This window comes from Monodelphis domestica, chromosome 5 (assembly GCF_027887165.1).
Source record: "Monodelphis domestica isolate mMonDom1 chromosome 5, mMonDom1.pri, whole genome shotgun sequence".
NCBI lineage: Eukaryota > Metazoa > Chordata > Mammalia > Didelphimorphia > Didelphidae > Monodelphis > Monodelphis domestica.
The window spans coordinates 90,374,450-90,391,541 of record NC_077231.1 but is presented as its reverse complement, the minus strand read 5'-3'; the positions used below and the strand labels follow the sequence as shown (position 1 = coordinate 90,391,541).

Genomic DNA, 17,092 nt, shown 5'->3' with positions numbered 1-17,092 from the left:
TCAGTGGCTTGCAGAAAGTCACATGACTAGTAAATATCAAAGGTAGGATTTGAACCCAGGTCTTCTTGACTTCAAGTTCACTACTTTTCCCATTATCTAATGATCTTCTAGATTAGGTGACCATAGAGATTATCTAGCCCAACTCATTTTATAAATTGTATAATTAAGTTAAATTCTACTTATGCATATATATGTACAATAGATAAATATAGAACACATATATGTGTGTATATATCCATATATAATATTAAAGTAGTTTTTTCTGGATACTTATTCATCAAATAGAGCCAAGTATGGCAGAAAGAACCCTATATATCATATATGTATGTATGTCTCTATTTATACATATACATGCATATGCTATGTGCTTGACCCATGGTAGGTGTTTAATAACTTTTTTGAATGAATAAATGAGGGAAATGAATCCCAGAGAGATGAAGTTATAAGTCCCAAGTCACATAGACAGTAAGATAATTCAGATTTAAACCCATACTTTCTCATTTTAATTCTTATGACCTTCTGACTCTTGAGAGAGAGATGATAGATTCAAAATGAAGAGGCACATTTTAGAATATTGACATCGTAGGAATTAATTTTGTTTGCACATGTGTATTTTTGCTGTATAAATATTTCCTCCCAACCTCACCCCTAGTGGAGAAGGGGGAGGTGGGAAAGAGAGACAATAAATGCTTATTAATTAAGAATGGGATTGAGAAAGAAAAGGGGAAATAAATAAATCTAGTGTTCTTTCTGTCACACTTGGTTTTCTCTGATTAATAAATATCCAAAAAAGAAGTGCTATAATTTTCACATTATGTAAGACATTGAGATGAATATGGAACAAGTATAACTGTGGTTCTTACATTCAAGGATCTCTTTGTTACAGTTAATTTGTGATAAAGCAAAAGATGGGTTGCCACAGCTGTGACTTGCTGTGTCTTCATCTTGGCCGGAAAAGATGAACTAATCCGTGAAACAAGAGTGAATACAAGATAACACGTCGTCAAGTACTAAATTATTCCGTACAATCTGGGAGTTCTCTAGGAGTTCAAAGAAGAGAGAGAGGTCATGAAGATCTAGAATAGTCAAGAAAGAGGCTTACAGTAGGCTTTAAAGATTTTGTAATATTTTGATAGGTAGAGGGAAGAAGAGGCAGGGGATTTACAAAATAATCGATTTTTTAGAATTGGAAGATCATTGGTTTAAAGTTGGAAAGGATCTTAAGGGGCAATGAGTCCAACTTGTTCTTATTTTACAGATGAGCGAAACTGAGGGAGAAAAGTTAGATGCCTTGCCAAGGTCACATAGCTTATAAACATGTGAGGAAGAATATGGTCCCATATCTTACAGACTTCATATCCAATTCCCCATCCACCACGCCATGATATTGCCATGTTGGGTCTCAGCAGAGGGTCATTTAGATTAGTCTATTTTCCAAGTATTATTCTTACCATAATTTCCTTGGGAAGTGGAAGACTCCTAATAGAAGAAACGTGTATTGTCCTGAGACTGTCCATTGTACTCTGAACTGTTATAATTGTTAGAAAATGTTTTGTTTTGCTTTCCTCACATCAATCTTGAATTTTCCTATTTGCAAACTCCACCCACTGCTTTATGTTTGACCCTCTGGAGCTAAGCATATGATCCTTCTGGTTCTTGAGAGAGAGAGATGATTGACTCAAAATGAAGTGGCACATGTTTAGAAAATTGCCATTGTAGGAATTAATTTTGTTTGCACACATGGGTATGCTGTATGAACATTTCCTTCCTCCTCACCCGTAGTGGAGAAGGGGGAGGCGGGAAAGAGAGAAAATAAATGTTTGTTAACTGAGGGTGGGGTAGAGAAAGAATCATAGATATATGATTAGAAGGGACCTCAGAAGCCATCTATTCTAATCTCTTTATTTTATATAGGAGGAAACTGAAGTCTAGAGAGTAATGATCTTCTCTGTAAGTTGTCCTGGTTCCAGCTGAGGAATCTAACACTCATCCACTTACTTGAACAAAACTATCTATTCCCACCTCCTTTTCTCTTGACTAAACATTGTGAAGCTTCCGTTTATCTTCATATGACGTGTGTGTGTGTGTGTGTGTGTGTGTGTGTGTGTGTGTGTGTTGTGTGTATACCCTGGAATGTAGTTTGTTTGGGCTTGGTGACAAATTCACCAGTGTCCATTTTTGCTATCTCATTACTTCTCTTGAGTATCATCTCCCTACAAGTACTTTTTGTTTGGTCCAGTCCAGTCCAAAGTTCATTCTCCATGGTAGGGGGAAACTAGGAAATAGAAAAAAAGCAAAAGAAAAAAATAGAAAAAAAGAAGCAAAAATAGAGAAAAGAAGCAAAATCAAAGTCGAACAGCTCTGCTTCCTCTCTTTTGTCAGTGATCTACTCTCTATGCCACCTTCTTTCTTCCTACTTTTTTATTTTCTTTTTTTGTCCCCCACTATATTTAAACAAAGTCCATTCTCTGTCCTTCAAATCTATCTCCAGCCTACCTTTCTAGGATTTTCACAAATAACTCTTTTACAAGCTCTATGACACAGTCAAACTGTACTCACTGACTTCTGAACTCAGCATTCAATCTCTCACCTGTGTGTCTTTGCCCAAGATTCCCCTCATGTCTGAATAGACTTCCTTCTCATCTTGGGCTCTTCAAATTGTTAGTTTTCTTCAAGGGTAAAGTCAAATGCCTTCTGTTTCTTGGATTGGTCAAGTGCCTCCATGCTGAAATTACTCCATATTTACTTTCATATATAGTCTATATTTAGCTGTTCCCTCCAAAAGAAAGTTAAGTTCCTTGAGAGCAGAGATGGTTTTGTTTCTTCCTTTTTATCCTCAGGGTCTCACAGGATACCTGCCATGCGACAGATACTGTCAACCTGGAAAAACACAGAACTACTAAAGTAGTCAGCAAAACCAAGTCTTTAATCAGGAAAAAGATAGATCCAGTAATGTGCTGCTATCACAGAGGCAAGTGCCAAAAACTACACAGAGTCAAACCCCTGGGGTTCTGGGGACAGTATCTCTGGAGGGATCAATGCACTAGAAGACTCTCCAAAGAATAATAGAACGTGGGAATCTTAGATACTTTTTGGGAAACTCAGGACATCAAACCTACACCGACAGGTTGTAGCCAGGCTTAGGAAAGAGGCTGTAGCCAGGGGCTGGGGTGTCTAGGAATGGTCTGCTACAATGGTACTAAAAGGATGATTCCTGCACATGTGTTGGTCTTCTTGGGAACAGGTCTCTGATACAATGGGGGAAACTTCTAAGACTAAAAGGGTATGTAACATTTGATTAGATCTACTAGCCCCACCTAAGTTGGGATCATCAAGTACTTTAAGGATAGCTAAAATGGGTGAGTCTGGAACTTCCCTCGGGTGACTTCTTATGGGACAGAGACAAATTTGGGGCTCCCCCCAAAATCCCAGTTGACAATACTTAATTAGTGCTTACTGAATAAATGGAAAAGGTGGTAGGAAGTCATCTCAGATGTCCTTCAACAATATGAGTCCATATTTTGTTTCACTTAGTATATATTTACTTTTAATATAAGAGAAATCTGTGGTAAGTTATTGTAGATTCTACCTGATGGAGTTGGTAAACCCCAAAAGAATTGGGGTTAAAGAAAGCACTGAATGCTGGCCTCTCCCCCTCAACACACACAAAAAGCAAATCACACGAGTAATTCAGTGTGATCTATACTTTGGCCACAAGATGGTAGCGGAGGCTTACCATTTAATGTAAATTTGGCTAATATTTGCTTTCCAGTAAATCAGAAAACAAGTTATTGAACCAAAGTCGGCAGCTATGGTTATAAATCAGTGTCGTTGTTTATGATTAATTGTTGATTCAGAGTACATGGACCACTGGCGAATGGGAGCACTGCTTCATACTAAATAAAGACAACGCAAGAACCCACTGTTCATGATCCAGTTTCCTAAAGGGAACTGGGAAAATGGGACCACTTTGGTTATCTAAAAACTTAGTACTGAAGCATAGAAATGGACATTTCTCCAAAATACTCCCCCTCTACATCCCCACTTCTATGAATCCCCAGATTCCTTCAAGGTTCAACTTGTGTTTTCTTGTTATTGAACCCACTAATGTATGGTACCTTTATGATCACAAAATCAACTTGTACTTATAAAAGTAAATATTTTTATATTTATTAAAATGTGGATGTGTTGCCTCCCTTCTTTCTCTACCTGTATCTGTACCCCATGTGACCTCTTTGTCTACCTTTGTCTACCTCTCTCCACTAAGAGTATAAAGATCACATGAATGAGTTGGTCAAATGCCTTCCTAAAATCCAAGTATACGCCATGTATAACATTGTCACACTTTTCCCAGTCTAGTAATTGTGTCCTTAAAGAAAAGAAGACCTTAGCCTGAATTCTGAAAAGTACTGTAGAAGTCTTCTAGCCCATTTCTCTCATTTTACAAATGAAACAACTTAGGACCAAAGAGGTTGGCTACTAAGGAATAAGGGGATGGATTGGATTTGGGAGGATGAGGGTTGAAGTGTCAGAATTTGAAATCAGGTCCCAGGATTATCAGTTAACTAGTCTTTCCATTAAACTTCTGTTTCTCAAGGTTGGAGATATTCTTTGATGAACCAGAGAATGTTCTCCAGAACTGGTTTTGAATGTCCTTGTTTACTTCAAAGTACTACACAAGTATTGTATTCTAGACAAGGCCTCCCATGCCGGGTACTTAATGCTTTCTCCTTCTTGAAATTAGTTTGCATTATCTTATATGTTCTTTGTAGCTTATTTCTCTGGAACCAAAGAGCAGTAGAATACAAATTCCTTGATGATAGGGATTATTTCCTTCCTATCTTTATATCCCTAGGGGCAGGCAGGAAGGAAGGAAAAAAAAAGAGTTAGCTTATTGTTTTCGATGTTTTTCCCTCAATTCAGTTGGTCACTACCTCTTATCCAGTGTGGTAGAAAGGGTGCTAGATCTGTAATTGGAAAATCTAGCTTCAAATTCCAGCTGGACTATTTACTATGTCTGGGCAAAAAGACAAATCATATGCCCTCTTTGACTTCAGTTTCATCCCCTGTAAAGTGATGAGGTTGAACTGTTGTTGTTCAGTCATTTCACTCACGTCCAACTTTTTGTGACCCCATTTGAGGTCTTCTTGGCAAAGATGTTGGAATGGTTTGCCATTTCCTTCTCTATTTCATTTCACAGACGAGGAAACTGAGGGAAACAAGGTTAAGTGACTTGCCCAGTGTCACACAGGTAATAAGTGTCTGGGGCCAGATTTGAACCTATGAAGATGAGTCCTCCTGACTCCAGGTCTAGTGCTCTACCTACTGTGCCATCGAGATGATCATAGGGTTTGGACTAGATGTAGCATTTTCTTCTCAGATATAGATCCTCCAGTGTTCCTCTCCCAAGTACACACACACACACACACACACACACACACACACACACACACACACACAGAGACTTTGCCATCTGTGAGGTTTTAAAAAATTATTAAGATTTTTTGTCATTTTTTAATGACTATGAATACAATTTACAACCTTTCTTCTTCCCATAGCTCTTCGTATTCCTTTTAAGTAGGGCTTTGAAAGTCTGTGGTTCAACAAAAACTCTTGCCACAAAGGGTGAGAAAATCCAGAAAAAAGACCATTTCCAAAGGTTTCCTAGTGATAAAAAACAACTCTGTCCCAAAAGGCCATTAATTAGGAAAAGAATGTCATAGTGACCAGTTCCACCTCCTGTACTTTTCCCCAACAATGCTGAGATGAAGATAATAGTATCACTTTGCAAATATGACTCATCAGGAAAAGATGCAGCAATCTGTGCTGAAGGTCACCCAAGAAACAGAATGAGGACTCCCACTCAACCAGCACAGTTCACTGGCCTTTTTGGTAGACTAGCCTCACTTACCAAAATCGAAATTTAGAAAACATTGATTAAGTGCCTACTGCTTGCAAAGAGCACTGATAAGTATGAGGAAGTTTTGAAGTTGAGACCCAATAAATATTTATTAAATAGCAATTATGTGCAAGGCACTTTTCTCAGTGAAATAGACAATTTCAAGGAGATTTTATTTTTACAATTTTACAGTTTTAATTTATTTTTCCATATTCATTTTTGTAAGTAAATAATCTTATAGAACTAAAATCCTAAAAAACAGACAAGGGATAAATCCTGCTTTCATCTGCATTTCTGCTCCCACAGTTCTTTCTCTGGATGTGGATAGTGTTCTTTCTCATAAGTCCCTCAAAATTGTCCTGGATCATTGCATTGCTGCTGGTAGAGAAATGCATCACATTTGATCATTCCACAATATTGCAGTTGCTGTATGTAATGATCAAGGAGAAAGACTTTGATTTAGAATAAAGAAAAACTAATAATTAGAGTTGTCAAAGGCAAAGGTGACAAAGATTATCCATTGATTAGGAAATGGAGGAAAAGTGTGATATGTAAATATAATGAAACATTATTTTTGTTACAAAAATGAATACAGAGGAGCATGAGGACAGCTATATGAGCTGTTGCAAAGTGAAACCAAGCAACTAAGCAAAACCAAGGGAAGAATATACACGATGACTCCAACTATTTAAATGAAAAGTATAACAAGAACATAATCAAAACATAGTACTTTAAAATTATGATGACTTAAGCATGTACCTCCCCTGCCCCTTCAAAGAAAACTCAGCCACTTCTTTGCAGAGCTAGGGTCACAAAACTATATATAATAAGATTTTAAATAATCTTTTGGTTAGTCTTACTGTGGAAGAGAGAAATTGGGAAGCATACAAAGAGGCAGAAGCAGTGGCTGAGTGGTAACCTGTCAGTCAAATGAAGGTTCTATTTGGAATGTTACCAGGAAAAATAGTTGGAGGCAAAGCCAACTGCTGGCTGGACCCTGGTTACCTGGTTGCCTTGTATCAGGGAAGAAAGAAAGAATTTTCCTTTCTTGGACTTTGGAGATGGCCTGGTGACTTTGAAGGCAGAAGAAAGAAGGACAATAGTCCAGCTAGCTCTCTGACTTGCTCTGTTGATGATAGTGACTGAACTTCCAGACCTATCAGACATTTCTTTCAATTTGAACTATATTTCAACATCGTCCAATCAAAGACTCATTGTAAATTAGGGAAATCCCCAACCCTCTTACCTCCATTCTTTATCCTTGCCTGTCTTCCCCAAATAAACCCCTTACTTAAGATGAAGAAGAGAAAGAGTATTTCATGTGAAACATCATAAACTCACACTGAGTGATGTAGAAGAAGAAGGAAGGGATGAGGGGAGGAAAGGAAGGCTGAAGAGAGGGAGGAAATGGGAGGAAGAGAGGGTAGACAGAATAAAGAAGATAACTGCCTGATTTTTAGTTATCAATCACCAATCAATATACTCTATTATTATTACACCATCTGGTATTCCTTCTGATTCTGAGTCACTGAATTCTGTAAACCTTATGTTATTCATTGGATTTTGTTCAGTGCCATGTAAACTTGTGTCAGATGTTGTTAACTCTGGCTTTTTGTGTTGATCTAACCCTATGTCACCAGATTTTATATTTCCCAAATCTATTTCTGGTTGTTTCTCATTGCTAAGCTTTAGATTATTGTTTTGAGGTATTATCTTTGATGGTATTGGGTTAGTTTCTTCTTGCAGATATGCAGTGCTGTTACTAAAATTTATAGGTTCTACTCTATCATCAGCCTGAAGGTTTTGTTCATCTTCCTTCTCTTTTGACTGTGTAGAGATAGAAACCTCTCCCTTTATGATGTTATCTTCTGGGAATAAGTTTAATACATCAGCACTTTCCCCTGCATCCCTGGGATGTGTCCTTCATTCTTATACATTATACATTATGCATACACCCACTTATGGAGGTGATCACATATAATGCTTACTTCCATACATGAAGAATAACTAATGAATTAGAATGTTGGTTTCAAGTCTGCCATTTGAATCCTTGGGTGTTCTTTCAGTTAGTAAGTCTTCCATTCCATCCATCCGTTCAAATTTAACTGTTATTTCACCTCTGTTACTTTGAATATGACTATTATTTTCAAATGTAATGTCTGCTTTAGTTTCACTAAATTTTGTATTGTTTAAATCACTCAGTGCAGGATGGAAAGTTTTTGCTTCAGGATTCAGATTAGGTGTTTTTTTTCCTAAGGAGAACTGTGCCATATAGCTACTTGAAGAATTAACTGAGTTTTGTGGGATCTTGTACAAATCTGTGAATGTTTCCAAAGTATTTACATCTCCATTAACATTAACCTCATTGGTAATAGTAAATTTGTACTTTGATTTTCTGTTACAGTCATTTTGCTGCAGGGAATTGAAATTTTGTTTCTCTGTATCTCTCACTAACTCTTGTTGGAGTTTGTGACTTTTTCTGACTTTTTCTTTTACAAAATTCAATCACTGTGCCCAATCTGCACTAAAAAAATTATTCCAGGAATGTTTTGACTTGATTTGTACTTTTTTCATGTGTGGTTACTATACAGTTTTTCTCTAAGACTCTTATCTCTGTTGTTATTTGAGAAATGATGTTTTTAATTTCTGCATCAAGCTGTTTTACTTGTCAATGCCTGTCATGTGGTTTGCTACTTGGTTTATATTTCTCATTACTCACAGATTTAATTTCTTGTACCCCTTTTTCACTGTTTCTCATCTTTTTTCTCCTAAGTTTAACAGCAGTCTCTTTTTCACTATTTCTTCGATCTCCATGTACCAAACTACATACATTATAATCCTTGCTTCATAATTCTCTCCTAATCATATCTGAATATTTGGGTTTAGCTCCTGATTTTATAGCATCTTTCATTCCTTGCAAGTCAATTGCCTGTTGTGTGGATTTCAGTGTACAATGAGCATAGCACGTAGGGATTTTCTTATTGTATTTTACTTTTGCGCTTTTGTTATTACTAACTTCATATTTCGTTTTTAGGAAACAGTCTTTGATCAGATGTCCTGTCTTATGGCAGAAAAAAATATTGCCTAGTCTCTCTCTGCACTGTTCTTGGCTTATAAGCAGGTTTTGTGTATATCCTAACAGTATTAAACTTTTTAATTTCTTCAGTCTCCTTATCTCTTAAAAATTTCTGTGATTCTTCTAATTTTTCCTTTAAATCTTGCATCTGTTTACTCTGATCTATATGATTGTCATGAATGTAAGTTGTCATATCCTGTAATTCAATTGAACTCACTGTGTCCTATTTTGGAAAATAATGTCTAAAAAAGTTTTTTAAGTGTTGTGTGCATCCTTTCAAAAATCATTTCCTAACATGGGGAATAGATTCCTTGGTATCTCTTTCTACACCCATTATAGCTTCCTCTGTCTCTGAAAGGCGATCAATAAAGGAAGCTGGATGTTCTCTTTTATTTTGCACCAATCTGACAAATTTTCCCCATGCATTTGGTTTAGAACAATACATCTTAATGGCTTGAAGCAAATCCTCCCTGCATTTCCTCAGGTAGGTCATGCTGATGGGATTAGAGAAATCAAAGTCTTCCTTTTGTTCCTCCTTGGGCCAACTTGTCAGTGAAGTTTCTGACCTAGTCTTTTCAATGAATAGGTGATGCTCAAGGGGGCTAAAATGTTCTGACAAAAGAAATTCCACATCCTGAAAATTGGGTTCAAAATTTCAGAAAGCACATTTAAGCTCCTTCTGAGTTTTATAAGGCTGGTCAATAAACTTTGGGAACCGTTTCTTCAGGAAATCTAACTCCTGGGTAGTAAATTGCCTATGAACCTTTGAATGCAACACACCAGCTGTACTTGATATCTTGGTAACATCTTTGAGTGTAAACATTTTCTCAGCTTCACTATTTATCTTAGTGTCCTTGTCACTGTCATTGCCTTGTGCATTTTTTTTTCCTTGGCCTTTCTGTCTTTCTCTTTGGGTGCAGTATATGCATGACCATTTCCCTTATCCTTAATCTGATCTAGCCCTTTTGCCTTGAGAAATTCTTCAAACATGTCCTTAACAAGAGTCTCCCAGTTTGTATCCATTACCATAATCTTTGCTATATGTTTAGGGATCACAAATCTGTAAATTTTCTTAAGATATGTCAGTGTATTGTAGCCACAGAAATGATGTAGATCTGTGTCAGAATTTGCCAGAGAAGGGTTTCTTTTTGGAATGGCATTTGTAGTATAAACATCGTGGTATTGCTAATGTATTCCACTGAATCTACTATCATGTTAGTCATTTTACTATATAAGATGTTATAGATCCAATAGCCTGTATTGGCTGCCAGCACAATTACCCCACAGATCCCTTTTTAAAACATCTTTGCTGTTGTTTTAGGGATTGTGAATTCCAGTCAGAGTGCCAAATTGTAATAATAATAATAATAGACTATATTGATTGGTGATTGATAACTAAAGATCAGGCAGTTATCTTCTTTATTCTGTCTACCCTCCCTTCCTTCCATTTCCTCCCTCTCTTCAGCCTTCCTTTCCTTCCCTCCTCCCTTCCTTCTTCTTCTTCTTTCTTCTTCTTCTACATCACTCAGGGTGAGTTTATGATGTTTCACATGAAATACTCTTTCTCTTCTTCATCTTAAGTAAGGGGTTTATTTGGGGAAGACAGGCAAGGATAAAGAATGGAGGTAAGAGGGTTGGGGATTTCCCTAATATTACAATGAGTCTTTGATTGGACGATGTTGAAATATAGTTCAGATTGAAAGAAATGTCTGATAGGTCTGGAAGTTCAGTCACTATCATCAACAGAGCAAGTCAGAGAGCTAGCTGGACTATTGTCCTTCTTTCTTCTGCCTTCAAAGTCACCAGGCCATCTCCAACTTGAGTCTCCAAAGTCCAAGAGAGGAAAACTCTTTCTTTCTTCTCTGATACAAGGCAACAACTATTTTTCCTGGTAACATTCCAAATAGAACCTTCATTTGACTGACAGGTTACCACTCAGCCACTGCTTCTGCCTCTTTGCATGCTTCCCAATTTCTCTCTTCCACATTACTGATGTGTTCTTCCCCTCCCCCCCTTTTATTCTTTGTTAGGAGGAAGGCAAAGGTCTTTTTTATATCATTGGCAGTATGATGAAGCCTTTGAAACCATTCTCAGAATAATGTTTTGATACTGATATTTATTATTAAAAGAAATGCTAAATTTCAGTTAGAGGTTGCTAAAAATAAAAATGTAATTTTCTTTCCATTCAAATTCATTTGTTATTCAGTCATTTTTCAGTTGTATCTGATTCTTTGTGATCACATTTGGGGTTTTTTTTGGGGGGGGGGGGCAAAAACACTGCAGTGGTTTGCCATTTCCTTCTCCAGCCCATTTTATAGATAAGGAAACTGAGGCCAACAGGTTAAGTGACTTGCTGGGGTCATATAATTAAGTAAGTGTCTGAGGCTATATTTGAAATGAGAAAGATCAGTCTGCTGACTTTAGGTCTGGTGCTCTATCCTCTGTGCCACCTAGCTGCTCCCTAAAATCTATATATGGTCCCCTTTTTAAAAATATCTCTGCAATAAGAGATTGCTCTCTGGGAAGTAAAAAAGAATATTTTAGGTTATATGTGACATAAAAACTAAGGGTATCCATAAAATTTTGCTTAAAATAATTAGAACTTTGTATCAAAGTAGGTGCATCATGTAAGTCATGATAGAGCAGAATTTGAAGTCACAGGAGTCCCATTTGAATTCTACCTCTGCTAAGTCCTTCTTGTGTGACTTAAGGCAAGACCTTAGATAAGACCTTGGGCAAGACCCTTTTTGGGTCCCAGGAATGGGGTTGGACTAGATGACCTTTAAGATAGGTTCTTTCCTTATACAGACCAGACTGTGGAACATATTGAGAAGCCAGAGATTGTATTAAATTACCTCCATAGTTTTTTTCCTAATATGTCTATGAACCCATGAACATGATCCTTTATGCTTCTTGGGTACCACTTTTTAGTAAAATGAGTGTAGTGTGTTGGGGGTGGGGTAGGTGGGTAGCTCAGTAAATTGAGAGTCAGGCCTATATACAGGAGGTCCTGGGGTCAAATCTTGCCTCAGACACTTCCCAGCTGTGTGATCCTGGACAAGTCACTTAACCCCCATTGCCTAGCCCTTAGCACTCTTCTGTTTTGGAACCAATACATAGTATTTATTCTAAGGTGGAAGGTTAAGGTTTAAAAAAGCAATTCGTGTGTTTGGACTGAGTAATTATTAAGGTCCCTCCTAGCTCTAATTCCCTTCTGGATCTTGGATTTTTAACTGTAAAATTAAGTAAGGTTCAAGTAGAAGACCTCTATGGTCACTTCTACCTCTGAAGTCTATGAACCCAGGATGGCCATCAAACTATAATCCAAAAGGCTTTTGAGGGTTTCTGTGGTTAAAATTTCATCATAATCCTGGTATTTGATCTCTCCAAAATCAGCATTCTGGTCCTTGTACAATACATATTCAGCCCACTGTTACACCCGTATTCAAAAGTCTACTCACACCAAAAATAGAGGAATAAAAGCACCTTGCCAAACTCCTTCTAAAAATAAGCAAACCTAGAAGGGGTAAAATGGAAAAAATAAAATATAGACCTATATCACTAAGAATAGGGATGCAAAAATAGTACATAAAATGTTAATAAAAGCCTATAGAAATCTGTTTAAATGTATTCACCATGATCAGGTTGGATTTATACAAGGAAGATAAGAATGATTCAACATTAGGAAAAGTAAACATAAAATATCATACTATTAGCAAAAATAGCAGAAGTCACCTGATTATGTAAATAGATGCCTTGAACAAGAATAGTTTATTTATTTTTTTAATTTTTGATTAATTAATTTATTTTTGTCTAAGGTCTTGCCTTTGGATGAAAACTGGAACCTTTCCCAATAAGAGATACAAAAAGGGAGCCCACTGTTTCCACTGCTATTTGATAGGGTGTTATAAATCAATAATTGAAGAAGAAAAATTAAAAGTTTCAATATAGCACACAGTCCTGTCCATGGGTTTTAAGAAAGATTCTCAATATTCTAGGTATTTGGGGGTAAGTTTACTTTGCAAACCATAGTTCATAAGCCTTCAATGATATGTTGACTTTAATTTGTCAGTAATAGGATATAAAGTTTTTAAAAAAGTGTTTTTTGAAATACCATGATAATGAAAATAACAATAGAACAGGACATTCCCACTGTTCTCTAGCAGCAAAATCCTGGAGTTCACTGTTAGATGAAAAATAGATAGATGGATGGATAGATAGATAGATAGATAGATAGATGGATGGATGGATGGATAGATAGATAGATAGATAGATAGATAGATAGATAAGATAGATAGATAGACAGACAGACAGACATAGACAAGCAGATAGAGAGATAGACAGACAGACAGATAGATAGATAGATAGAAAGTATGAGAGACAGAAAGAGCCTCAATTGGAAGAGTGAGAATGCATAGTTCTGTATGACTATGGCCAGGACAAGAGATGGAAGTACCACTCATTTCTATAGTGCTATAGAGCTGCCAATGTCTTTTGATGATGTCAGTACATTGTTCTCTACTCAACTTGGTCCCTGCTGGGATCCCCACCAGGTAGTGCTCTTTCCAGCCCCCTTATAGGCATCACTTATCTGCTTCAGCTGGTTTTCATCTATCTCACTGTTCTCAGTGCCTGGAAAACTCTACCATATACTGGGGTGTTGCTGTGATTAGTAAGCCTCTTCTCCTTCACAGAAATCTGCAGGGTTTTTTTTTTTCCCAGTCAATGGCCAGAAGCTTTTTTACTTCATCATTTTGTACAACAGAATGTTGCAGATACCCAACCTCAGATGGTGTCTGTTCTCTGAGCTCCTCTCCTTTGCCTCAACTAAGATTCATGCAGTCAAAATGTCATTAGATGGAGTCAAAAATCTATTTTAGTTCTTAGTTTTCATCATTGACTACCAGATGACATAAGTATTGCTAGAGCCATGCTTCCCCAAATGGAAAAAGAGCAGAGAGAAAATATGTTAAGAAAATTGCCTTTAACTTCCCCTATTATGTTCTACTCTGTGGAAATTGCTACATCTGGACTGGTTAGAAAATATTGAAAAGTTGGGTGACCTTTGTTCTACTTTCTTCCAGTTACAAACTATAACTCAGTCTTCCTCTGCTCTCTCTAATCAAATAAATTAAATCTGTTTGCTGACATTATGGTGATTTACTTAAAGAATTCCAGAGCAACCAAAAAAAAAATTGGTCAACTATCATGTTAGTGCAAGAGGAAGACAGGACATAAATAAGTTTCATCAACCTTTCTACATTCAACTTGCAGGAGGAAGAGGTAGGAAGAGGGATTCTCTTTAACAAAATGCATTAGGTATATGAGAATTAACCTACCAAATAACAGAAGAAATTAATTTAAAAACAAGTATGATTGATATGATTCTTTTACATAAATTAAAACAAAAATAATTTGAAAAACATTCAATGTTCCTGGGTAAGCTATGACAAAATAGTAAATTAGATAATATTTAGTTGGAAAAGGAAACAGTCATGAGAGTATTATTTTTTAAAAATTGAATGGAGGTGAGTTTGATACTTTTGCAGATCAAAAAATACTATAAAACAGTAATTATAAAAACTTTCTGAATTACTCAAATTTTTTTAAAAAGTAGATTAATGGAATAGACTAGATAAGTAAGACCTAGAAGCAAATGTGCACAGCAGTTTTCAAGACCCAAGATGACAAATGACCACTAGAGTAACTACTTTTTTTTATAAGAACTTCTGAGAATAATGGAAAGCAGCTTGGCCAAAAAACGGTTTTAGATCAGTATCTTATATTTTATGCCAGTTATTTCTAAATAAGTAGATAATCAAAATAGAAAAGTATTAAATAAGAATGGAAAGTTACATCTTTTACAATTGAAGGGAGGTGGTAAATGGAAATAGACAAGGATCAGAAATAATGAAAGACAAAGCACACAATTTTAATCACATGATTATAAAACCTTTTGAACAAATAAAATCAATGCAGTTCACCTCAGAAGAAAAGTTGTGGATTAACAAAAAAAAAAAATATATATATATATCTTTGTATTGCATGCTTCTTATGCCAGTCTAAAACCTATAATTTATGAAAAAAAAAGTCTTGAATTTAGAGTGAAAGGACTTAGGTTAAAAGGCTAATTCTTTCATTTACTCCCATGCAACCTTGGACAATTCACTTAATCTTTCACTTATCAGGGCTGAATACAATAGAATCTCCCAGATCCTAGATTTGCTGGCTAAATTTATATTTGATTTCCATATGATTAGACTATACCAAAACTAGTTTTGTATATGGGCAATAACCTCAAGTTTTATTTTTAATAAAAAGTATAATAGGATCATAGATTTCTAGCTGGTAAGAACCTCTAAAGGTAAACTAGTTCAACCCTATCATTTAGCTTATTAACAAATGGGCCTGCATGCTTTGCCTGGGAAAGGGAAAGTTGGAAAGTGTAAAGATTTATAGATAGATATGGAAATATCTCACCCTATGATTCCTTTGGAATTCCTTGGTAGCTGTGGGTTGGGGGTGGGGAACAATCCTACCCACCACTTGAAGAGTAATAGCTTATTTCCAGCCAGCATAGCTTTCCCTCCCCACAAACCCATTACACAAAAGACAAAAATCAATAGAAGTAAATATATTTATCAAAGCTGATAAAGCATACATCCATGGGAATCCATACAAGTTAACCAGGAAACAGAATGCTCAAGCATTGAGATTATGCAACCCAGGGGCAAAATGAAATCTCAGCTCAACAAGGGAAAGAATGATTTCATACTATAAGGATTCTAGCACTTTTTGGAGTGAGTAGGCACTGGGAACCAAGGTACATATTGGAGGTACTGGCTCTTTTTTGCATGCCTGGAGCTGCCTATTGTGCTCTTGCTTTCTCTCTCTCTCTCTCTCTCTCTCTCTCTCTCTCTCTCTCTCTCTCTCTCTCAGTCTGTCTCTCTCTGTCTCTCTGTCTCTCTGTCTTTCTGTCTCTCTGTCTGTCTGTCTGTCTGTCTGTCTGTCTGTCTGTCTGTCTCTCTCTCTCTCTCTGTCCTGTCTCTGTCTCTGTCTCTCTCTCTGTCTCTCTCTCTCTCATATCTTCTGTCACTCAACAATGTCAGTCTTTCAAGAGTCACATTTCCCTTGAAATTTTCATCAGATTAACTAATGAATTTTCAGAACCTGACAGTCTCCATTCCTAGTTCTTCTACTAAAAGAAGAAAGTATGGGGGAACCTTCCTAACACTTAGTGAAACATGTCTATTAGCTGTTCACCACACCAACACACAAGAAACAAATTTAGAAAATAACTACTGTTCATCGCCCACTTGACTTAAGGGTCAAATCTGTTCAGGGCATGTATTTCAACCACATCCACTCCAACAAGCATTTATTAAAATATATGTGACCTCAACCCTTCCTTCTTCCTTTATTTTTCCTTCCTTCACTCCTTCCCTCTCTTATTTCCTTCCTCTGTTCCTCTCTTTCCTTTCTTCCTACCTTTTTTCCTTTCTTCTAATACACTCTCTCTCTCTGTTGATCTCTGTGTCTCTTTTTTAAAAATCTTTCTCCATGTCTCTCTAAATCTATTGTTCTAGATAAAATTCTTCTATGTGCAGGTCCTTCTAATATTTGAAGACTACTATTTTCCCTTTAGTTTTGGTTTTAGTTTACTGTACATGTGATTTCATAGATATAAAGAACTCTTGATGAAAATTTCCTCTACTGAGAAAGAATGTCATCTTCTTTCTAACATATAGTCATAGACAATTGTCTAGGGAAACTGGGAGGTTAATTGATTTGCTGAGGGTCATTCAAGCATTGATGAACATTGATGAACAAACAGATGAACTTGAATCTAAGGCTTCTTGACTGTGAGATCAGTTCTCTATCCAATATTTTACATTATCTCTCCTCTTATCTGTTATTACATTATCTCTTTATAGTTTCTTATCCATGCTAAATACACATATTTTACCAGTTTTTTCCAAGCAATTTGTAATATGATTTATAGATCAATTCCTCTCACCACCATCTTTGCAGTCCTCTTCTGGATACACTCTAGCTTGTCAAGCCCTCTCTTTTATATTACTATTAAGGTTTTGTTGATTCTTTTTTCTCTGAAGTTT

The 17,092-nt window shown here is 36.4% G+C and overlaps 1 long non-coding RNA gene across 1 annotated transcript in view; it reads right to left on the bottom strand.

Annotated features, from left to right (window-relative positions):
- Positions 1–1,963: 1,963 nt before the first annotated feature.
- The window catches only part of LOC103097173 (uncharacterized), a 62,695-nt gene continuing 47,566 nt past the window's right edge, over positions 1,964–17,092 (bottom strand). Inside the window, exon 3 of the long non-coding RNA XR_472545.3 lies at positions 1,964–2,880. This is a non-coding gene — a long non-coding RNA (uncharacterized LOC103097173). The remainder of the gene's footprint in view (positions 2,881–17,092) is intronic.